The sequence below is a fragment of the Macaca mulatta genome, chromosome 12 (genome assembly GCF_049350105.2).
Source record: "Macaca mulatta isolate MMU2019108-1 chromosome 12, T2T-MMU8v2.0, whole genome shotgun sequence".
NCBI lineage: Eukaryota > Metazoa > Chordata > Mammalia > Primates > Cercopithecidae > Macaca > Macaca mulatta.
This window is the reverse complement of record NC_133417.1, coordinates 75,688,226-75,698,887: the sequence shown is the minus strand read 5'-3', so window position 1 is coordinate 75,698,887 and position 10,662 is coordinate 75,688,226.

The window sequence follows — 10,662 nt, the reverse complement described above, 5'->3', positions numbered from 1 at the left end:
CACCTGTAATTCCAGCTCTTTGGGAGGCCCAGGTGGGAGGATCACTTGAGCCCAGGAGTTTGAGATCAGCCTGGGCAACACAGGGAGACCCTGTCTCTACAAAAAAAAAAAAAAAAAAAGCTAGGTGTGGTGACACGTGCCTGTGGTCCCAGCTACTCAGGAGGCTAAGGTGGGAGGATCGCTTGAGCCTGCGAAGTTAAGGCTGCAGTGAGTCATGATTGTGCCACTGCCCTCCAATCTGAGCGACAGAGCAAGATCCTGCCTCCAAAAAAAAGCACAATGGTTAATCTATAGGTGAAGTCAAACAGACTGTTAACACCCACGATTGCAACTCAAGTTGCATACTTAATTCATATTACTTGAAGTGATGCCAGAATGGGTGATCCATTATGTCAACCACAAACCACTGTGGCCAACCTCAGTGGTCAGGAAAAATCAGTGATAGTGACTCCCAAAGGCAGAGAGTCAATGCTGTATCCATTTAACACTATAAATAGCACGGCTTTCAGTCTCTAGTTTTTAGGGTCACTGTATAGTGTTATATTTTCTCTCCAACTTCTGCCCCCATCACTGACAACCAGAACTTTTCATATCCTTGGGAGAGATTTGCCAGGACACAGGGCTTTCAGAGCTAAAACTGGGGCAGTTTCAGTGAGAGACCTCGAGCAAGAACTGCTCAGCTGAATCCTATCCAAATTCCTTACCTACAGAAACTATGAGTGATGACAGTAAATTGCTGTTCTGAGCAGCTGAGTTTTTGGGGTGATTGGTTATGCAATATAGATAATTAAAACAGCAACGAGGCCAGGCGCGGTGGCTCATGCTTGTAATCCCAGCATTTTGGGAGGCCAACGTGGGCAGATCACGAGGTCAGGAGTTCAAGACCAGCCTGGCCAGCATGGTGAAACCCCGTGTCTACTAAAAATACAAAAATTAGCTGGGCACGGTGGCAGGTGCCTCTAATCCCAGCTACTCAGGAGGCTGAGGCAGGAGAATCACTTGAACCCGAGAGGTGGAGGTTGCAGTGAGCTGAGATCGCACCATTGCCCTCCAACCTGTGCGACAGAATGAGACTCTGTCTCGAAACAAAACAAAACAAAACAAAAAACAGCAACTCAAACTGGCTACAGCAGAGCCTGTATCTTTTCTTTTAAGCTCTGTTCTCTCTACAGTCGTACCCATCTCCTTATGTGACAACTCCGTTCTTCCAGGTGCTCAGGTAAAACTCTAGAGTCATTCTTGACTGCATTTTCTGCCACATCCAATCACTCACCAATCATATTGGCTCTACCTTCAAAATAGATCGAGATTCTGACCTCTTCTCATCTCTTTCACTACTGTTACCCTACTTCAGGCCACCATCATCCTTTGCTTAGATTGTTTCGAGTCTCCCAACTACTTTTCCTGCTTCCTCCTCACCCCCTTCAGTCTCTTCTTATCATGATATCCAGAGTGGTCTTGTTCGCATGTACGTTAGATCCTGTCTGTCCACTGCTCAAACCCTTTCAAAGGCTATCTGCCTCTGCTATAGTAAAAGCCAAAGTCCTTGCTTTGGCTTCTAAGGCCCTCTGTGATCTGCTCCCCATGACTTCTCTGTCTTTATTCCCCTCTACTCTCCCCCTTGGTCAATCTTCTTCAGCCACATGAGCTTGCTTGCTGTTGCTTGAATACAATAAGCACACTCCTGTCTTAGGACCATTGTACTTGCTGTTCCCTTTGCTTGGAATGCTGTTCCAGCAGATAACTGCTTGGCTCGATCCCTCACTTCCTTAAGTTACTTTCTCAGAGCAGTCTTCCCTGCCCAGCCTACCTAAAATTTCAGCTCCTTTGACCGACTCTTATTCTTCCTTGCCTGATTCTCCTCTTAGTACTTTCCATTACCCAGCATGCTCTATAGTTTACGTATCTGTCTTGTTTTTTGTCTTACTGAAATGAAAGCTCTGTGAAGGCAAGGATTTCTGTCCATTTTCTTCCCTGTTCTATCCCTAGAGCCTAGAGAACTGTGCCTAAAACATAGCAAACTCTTAATAAACATTCACTGTTCAATGGATAGTCATCATAGTGATTGACACTGCATATTGATTTTCAAATTTAGAATCAGCACTTAGGAAAATAGCAGAAGAGGGATTATAGAACAGTATGTAAATGCTTTCAACCTTAAGGATGGGACAGTATGATGACAGAGGTTTGGAAGTGATCAGGGAAGGAGAGGTGAAAAGAAGGGAAAGGACACCAATGTCTTCATCTTGCAAAGTATCAGAAACAAGAGACTGGCTCTGATGATTGGAAAATGAAGTAAAGTTATAAGCACAAAATTGAAAGTTGTAACTTATGCTTGTAAGCATAACTGATAGAACTAGAAACAATGAGTTAACATGGGAGAGAGATGGAAGGGGTGATATAAATCATAACTGAGTTCATCAATAATATTGGCAATGTCTGTCTTTGTCTGATTTCCCTAGAACACAGAGCCCGAGGCAAAGCTTAAGTGCTTACACTTTTTCGGGAGGTACAGACCCAGCTCTGCGAGAGCCAGGGGAAAAGGAAGAGAGGCAGGGAAGGAATGGCAGCAAGTACAAGGTGATGAATGACTGCACTGGCCATTGCTTCATGAAGAGCCATGAATAAACAGAGCTGGTTTCTCAGCAGATGGCTGGCTGCTCAGTCACAAAGGACCTCTTTGGGCAGGCTTTATGGAAATACTGTGCCTGGGACAGTCTCTCAAAGGCAGGAGGGAGAGAAAATGCATCTGCAAGCTCACTTTGCCTTCTATCTTCTGCTGGTCAAAATGTGCTGGCTGGAGCAGTTAATGCCCACACACATCCAGGTTGTGTCACCTGGCCCCTTTGGTAGCCACTGGAGAAGCCAGATCTGGGCACGCGGCCTGATGGCTGCTGCGGTGGAACCACATGCACACACTCGGTCAGTCACCACTGGGATGGCCTGGTCAGGGCAGGCTGAGTGGCTGGGAGACTGCTGAGCCTATGATAGCTAAGCAAGCACCTGTGATGTATGCACTGCAGTGTCTAAATGTGAAAAAGCAAGAAAGCATATTTTTTTCTGGAGAGAAGGAGGAAACCACCAGGAGAATACAAACAGAAAAAAGGTAAGGTGGTTGTCTCTGGAGGTGGGAAAGAGGTTGGAGAGCAGAATGTTGCATCTTATTATTATTAGCATTCCTGTACAGTTTTTTAAATGCATGGATACATTGATAGAAATCACTTTTTAAAAACTCACAAACTAGGTTTTATCACTCCCCTTTCCCAAATTCTTCAATGGTGTCCCATTGCTTTTAGAATAATTAAAACAGATTGAACAACACTATTTTCTGTGGGAATACTAGCACTTAGACACTGCAAGTTAATATTGTTGTTATTTATATAGACTAAGTTTGTTCTATTAAAAATTTACTATTCAGGCTGGGTGCGGTGGCTCTTGCCTGTAATCCTAGCACTTTGGGAGGCCAGGGTGGGTGGATCACTTGAGCCCAGGAGTTCCAGAATAGGCCTGGTCAACATGGCAAGAACCCATCTCTACAAAATTTTTTTTTTAATTAGCTGGGCGTGGTGGCAGATGCCTGTGGTCCCTGCTACTTGGGAGACTGAGGTGGGAGGATCGCTTGCGCTTAGGAGGTTGAGGTTGCAGTGAGCTGTGATTGCACTATTGCACTCCAACCTGGGCAACAGAGCAAGACTGTGTCTCAAAAATATAAATCAATCACTATTCAAACACTCAGTGAAGTTCAGTGATTTTGTAGTAAACTTCCACAAGTACAATATTTAAGGGAAAAAAAGTACAGCTGCTCATTTTGTTTCAGTTCTGAACGAAAGTCCCTGAATATCGAGGTCCTGCTGGCCTCTCCTGGCTCACAGTGAGTGACTTCCTCTTTCTTTCTGCTCCAGCCATATTGGTTCCTTTCTGCTTGTTGGACCCTTGAGTCTTTCTTCCACTTCAGGCTTTTGCCCATGACTCCCCTCCTCAACCCACCCTCCAGCACACCTAGTCCAGTATTTACTAAGCTTCAGGTTTACACCTAACACCTTCATGTTTGCCCTTTCTGTGTAATGCCTACTCTATTATTTTTCTTACGATCTTTCTTTATATTTACAGCTTTTAAAATTTAAATACATTTATTTTACAAGGAAATTTTATATGCCAATGTAAATGGAGAGCCAATTTCACTGGTCACAAATCACGCAAAACTATAAAATACAGAATAATGACAATAATAATATATCTGTGTACCACTAGTAGTTTCTGTAACATACTTTGCAACATCCTAGTTTAATTACCTTTTACTCATTGTTGAGTTATTTATTAGCTTAAATATTGCTTTGTTTTAGGGAAGTCTTCTCTAACTGCTTGGACTAGACCAAGCTCCTGTGCTGCACATTCCTAGACCATGACTGCATAACATTTGTGAGCTATGCAGCACTCATAGTTACATATTTGTGTGATTATTTTAGAGTGTTTGCCTCGCCAACTGGACTTAAGTTTCATGAGAACAGGATCTGTATTAATTTTGCTCCCCTCACATCTGTGCTGACCACAGCATGAGCTTATTGTTAATGCTTAAAAAATACCTATGGAATGAATAAATGAATACCTGTATGAAATTATCACCTGAGAGCAACCAACTTCCTTTGTTTTGCTTGCATGCCCACCAATCCATCTTCTAACTACAATGAAGTTTCCCCAAATTCTTCTTCTTTTTTTTGGAGACAGGGTCTTTCAGTCTGTCACCCAGGCTGGAGTGCAGTGGCTCAATCATAACTCAATGTAACCTCCAATTCCTGGGCTCCAGTGATCCTCCCGCCTCAGCCTCCTAAGTAGCTAGAACTACAGGCACATATCACCATGGACCACTAATGTTTTGAAAAACTTTTGTAGCCCAGGAGTCCCAGACCAGCCTGGTCAATATGGCAAGATCCCATCTCTACACTATATTGCCCAGGCTGGTCTTGAACTCCTGGGCTCAAGCAATCCTCCTGCCTCAGCCTCCTGCATAGCTGGGACTACATATTTGCATCACTGTACTCAGCTCTCAAATTATTTTTGAAAGAAAGCAGGGTAAATATAAGTAATGTATGAATAAATGAATAGATGGATTTCAAGAAGAGGGTGGCCTGGAGTGGCAAATCATAGTTACCAAAATGACTGCAACAGTCTCTTCCATTCCACATGTTCTGCAGAGGGACTTTGTCACTCCCACATCAAGAGACAGAATCTGGCAGCGCATGGTGCTCATGCCTGTAATTCCAGCACTTTGGGAGGCTGAAGCAGGCGGATCACTTGAGGTCAGGAGTTCGGGACCAGCCTGGCCAACATGGTGAAACCCCGTCTCTACCAAAAATGCAAAAATTAGCTGGGTGTGGTGGCACATGCCTGTAAGCCCAGCTACTCAAGAGGCTGAGGCACAAGAATCGATTGAACCCGGGAAGCGGAGATTGCAGTGAGCTGAGATTGTACCACTGCACTCCAGCCTGGGTGAAACCCCGTCTCTACCAAAAATGCAAAAATTATCTGGGTGTGGTGGCACATGCCTGTAAGCCCAGCTACTCAAGAGGCTGAGGCACAAGAATCGCTTGAACCCGGGAAGCGGAGATTGCAGTGAGCTGAGATTGTACCACTGCATTCCAGCCTGGGTGATGGAGTGAGACTCTGTCTCAAAAATAAATTAATTAAAAAAGAAAAAAAAGGCAGAATCTAATTCCCTCTTTTTGAATATATATTAGTCTAAGTGACTCACTTGAACCAACAAATGTCACTTCTAAAGCTAATCAGAAAAGTCAATCAGCTTCCACCTTTCTCTCTTAGAACATTCACAGCCTGGCTGTGCCTCTCAGGACACTCCCTCACAGGGCCCAGCCACCATGCTGTAAAGAGCCAAGTCACATGGAAAAGCCACATGGCAGGTTTTCTGGTTGCCAGCCCCAGCTGAACCCAGTCTTCAAGCCACCCCAGCCCAGGCAACAGACATGTGAGTGGGGCAGCCACCAGGTGATTCCTGCCCCTCGTCATTCCAATTTTCCCAACTGACACCTAGATATTGTGGAGCAAAAATAGACCATCCTTGTTCTACTGTGTCTGAATTCCTGACCCACAGAATCTGTGAGCACAATATGATAACTATTGTCTATGCCACTAAGTTTTAGGGATGGTTTGTTGTGGAGTAATAGATAATCAGAACAGAATTTGGTAGCTGAAAGTGGGATTCTCCCATAACAAAAACCCAAAACATAAGTGAAAGCAATCAGCTTTTGACTAGGCAGCAGAAAGAAGCTTGTGGAAATAAAGGAAGATCAACCACATGAGAACAACCAAAGGCTATTTATTTAGAGCTTGCTGTAGCAAGGGAGCCAGCTGCCATTACTTGCATTTTGGAAGACACTCAAAGGCAGGGAGAGGAGTGGAAAAGCTTTTAGTAGAAAAAAGGGAAGGCTTTGGGTATGCCCTATTGGAGGCTGCTGGCATTGGGAAGCTTTAGGCAGGCTAACTAGAAGTGGAGCATCCTCTTTGACTGGTTAGGCTGCACATTTGGCTTTCCCTGGTTGGCCCTAATTTGGAAGTGGAGACAAAAATAAAAAAATTAGGGAAGCTGTCAGTTATTAATCAAGTCTTGGTCATTTGGCACCAGTTGTTCCAGAGGCTATTGTTTGGTTTCCTGGATTGTTGCTAGAGATAGCAGTCTGATTTCTAGTAGGCTTGCTTCTTGGGCTGGTTTCTGTAAATCATGGGCTGGTTTTCTAGGTTGGTTGCTGCAGATTGTGTGTCAGAGTCCTGTTTTTATATATTGTCTGGTCATTGTCTGTATGTATATTCAGTCTTCCTGGCTTAAGTGGCCTTGAGAAGTTTGTTGCTGAAAGCTGGGCTGACCTTGAGAAGACTATCAGTGAAGGCTGGAAAGATGGGGAGGAAGTTATGACTGGAGGGTGGAAGAAAAGTGACCTTGCTAAGTGTAACAAAAGGTTTAGCAACATTGTCACCTACAATAACACTGAAAATAGAAAATATACCTAATGAACCAGTGGGTTTGGCCAAGGATATTTCCTGGCAGACAATTTAAAGTGTCAGTTGGTTTCTACTTATGATGAAATATGGCTGGAGAAAGAGGAACTGTTCAGTTTTCCAGCACACTTTAGAGGAAGTATGGAGGGCTGAAATCAGTCTTTCCAGTTAGCAAAGCATTCTCAAAGAAAGGTCCTCAGTGCAATGGCTGAATTAGGGGCACAGTCTAAGACTAAATTCAGTCTCAATAGCAGCTTGCATCCCTCCCACATACGAAATGCACTCTCCCTTTCCTCAAGGTCTCCAGAGTCTCATCCTATTACTGCATCAGCTCAAAGTTCAAGATTTTGCTATCAAATCAGGTGCCAGTGCTGATGAGGTTTCTCAGGTACAGCCCCTTTAGGATGGTTTCTCGAAACCTGGAAGACCTGTGGGCCAAAGGCACAAGTGGTGTCTTAAGATCCTTGAAAGGCCGACTTCTGTCTGAAAGTGTTCATGAGGTACCATCTGAAATCTTTCTGAGGTCTTATAAAAGTATTTAGAGTCACATCGTTGGCTGCATCTTTTGTATGTGGGAGAGATATGAGCTGCTATTGCCAGAGTGTGGACTGTGACAGATGGCACTTTTCCAAAGATGATGGTGTTGATGAAAAGAGTCAAACTCTGTAAAATAGTTAAAGAGGTTTATTCTGAGCCAAATATGAGTGACCAAGGCCCGAGACACAGTCTCAAGAGGTCCTGAGAACATGTGCCCAATGTGGCTGGGTTACAGCTTGATTTTATATATTTTAGGGGGACAGAAGTTACAGGCAGACATCAATCAATACATGTGAGGTGTATATTGGTTTGGTCCAGAAAGGTGAGAAACTTAGAGCAGGGGCTTCCAGCTCACAGATGGATTCAACAATTTTATGATTGGCAATTGCTGGAAAGAGCTAAGTTATTTTATTTTATTTTTATTTAGTTATCTTTTTTGAGATGGAGTCTCACTCTGTCGCCCAGGCTGGAGTGCAGTGATGTGATCTCAGCTCACTGTAAGCTCCGCCTCCCGGGTTCATGCCATTCTCCTGCCTCAACCTCCCCAGCAGCTGGGACTACAGGCACACGCTGCCACACCCAGCTAATTTTTGTATTTTTAGTAGAGACGGGGTTCCACCGTGTTAGCCAGGATGGTCCCGATCTCCTGGCCTTGTGATCTGCCTGCCTTGGCCTCCCAAAGTGCTGGGATTACAGGTGTGAGCCACTGCACCTGGCTGGAAAGAGCTAAGTTATTATCTAAAGACTTGGAATCAGCTGGGTGGGGTGGCTCATGCCTGTAATCCCAGCACTTTGGGAGGCTGAGGCAGGTAGATCACTTGAGGTCAGGAGTTCAAGACTAGCATGGCAAACATGGTGAAACACTGTCTCTACTAAAAATATAAAAATTAGCTGGGCATGGTGGCACATGCCTGTAATCCCAGCTACTCGTGAGACTGAGGCAGGAGAATCATTTGAACCCGGCAGGCGGAGGTTGCAGTGAGCTGAGATCACGCCACTGCACTCCAGCCTGGGCGACAGAGGGAGACTCTGTCTCAAAAACAAAAAGATTTGGAATCAATCGAAAGGAGTGACTGGGTTAAGATAAGGGGTTGTGGACACCAAAGTTTTTATTATGTAGATGAAGCCTCCAGCTGGCAGGATTCAGAGAGAATAGATGGTAAATGTCTCTTATCAGAACCTAAAGGGTGCTGGATTCTTAGTTTAATCTCTCCTGGATCAGGAAAAGACCTGGAAAGAGAAGGGGATTTTCTATAGAATGGAGATTTTTCTCCAACAGAGATAGTTTTTCAGGGTCATTGCAAAATATGTCAAAGAAACATATTTAGGGGTAAAATACTTTGATTACTTTCAGGGCCTGCTATTTGTCATGTGATGCTATACTACAGTCAGTCTTATTGTTACAAACAGTCTCATATATATATGTGTGTATATATATATATATATATATTTTTTTTTAAGACAGGGTCTTTCTTTGTCATCCAGGCTGGAGTGCAGTGGCACAATCTCAGCTCACTGCAACCTCCGCCACCCAAGTTCAAGTGATTCTCCTGCCTCAGCCTCCCGAGTAGCTGGGATTACAAGTGTGCACCACCATGCTTGGCTAATTTTTGTATTTTTAGTAAAGAGAGGGCTTTACCATGTTGGCCAGGCTGGTCTTGAACTCCTGACCTCGGGTGATCCACCCACCTTGGCCTCCCAAAGTGCTGGGATTACAGGCATGAGCCACCATGCCAGCTCTTTTGTCAGTCTTAAGATCTCTGTTTCAATGCTAATGCTGGTCAGTTGTGCCTGAATTTCAAGGGGAGGAGGGCATAGTGAGGCATGTCCAAACCTCCCTTCCTGTCATCATCATAGTCATGGCTTGAACTAGTTTTTCAGGTTTACTTTGGAATGCCCTTGGCCAAGAGGAGGAGTCCATTCAGTTGGCTGGGGGGCTAAGAATTTTATTGTTGGTTTACAATGGCAACAAAGATGTCTCCTTTGCAATGTGAATTGGCCACTCCCCCTTCAAGTTCTGGAGTCTACTCCAGAACTAGATTCCCTTGAATCTAGGCTAACCTGAGTGATTTGCTTGTAACCAATAAAATGTGACAGAATTATCATTAAAAAGACACTCCCTCTTGGAACCCAGCTGCCATGTTGTGTGAAACACAAACCATGTGTGGAGGCCACAAATAGGTGCTCTGGTTGACAGACTCAACTGAGCTCAGACTTTAATTCATGCTAGCTCAGGCACCACGTATGTCAGCAAAGCAGTCTCTAGATGATTCTAGCTCCCAGGTGTTCAAGTCACCCCCAGTGGAGTCATTCCCAAAGGAGGCTCCAGACACTGTAGGACACAGCCCACTCTCACTGTGCCCTTTGTGACTTCCTGTCCTGCAGAGTACATGAGCATAGCACAATGGTTACTATTTTATGCCATTAAGTATTGGGGTGGTTCTACTTAGCAACAGGTAAGCCAGAACACCTGGTTATATACACAAGCATTCATAAGAATCATGTCATTTTCAAGCAGGAAAAGACCTCAAGAGATCATCCAGTCCTCCTCCCTCAGTTTTCAGATAAGGAATCAGAGTTACATGACTTGCCTGAAGTCATGCAATTAGCTGGCAGACCAAGAGTCTGAAGTCCTTTCCCATTACAATAAAGACATGCTCATCATGCCCTGCAAACTCCTATCAACTGGAACTACAGCAGCTGTTCTGCCAGGGACAGGTTCTTCTCTAAAGTTCCAGCTCTCTGGAGGGAGAAGGCCCTGACTTTGGGTAAGTCTTTAAACTGAAGCTCCCTGTGGGGTCTATCAGAGTCATCCCTCACTTTACTAGGCTGGCCAACTTGATTCTTCCTTTTCTCAATCTTCCTTGGTCTTTCTCCGCCTCTTCCTTGTGGTTTCTGCCACTCCACTATTTTCTTCTCTTTCCCTTTTTCAACACTGGGTATTGAAATACTATGTATCAACCAATGGCCTTCAAGGGCATAGAGTATGCTTAAAATTATGAGGTAAGACTCATAACAGAAGTGAAAGGGATCACCCAGCTGTTGGTAGTTACCAGAGGAGCTCAAGATATGAAACAGACAGAATTAGAGCACCCCATCTACAAGGAGACTCCTGAC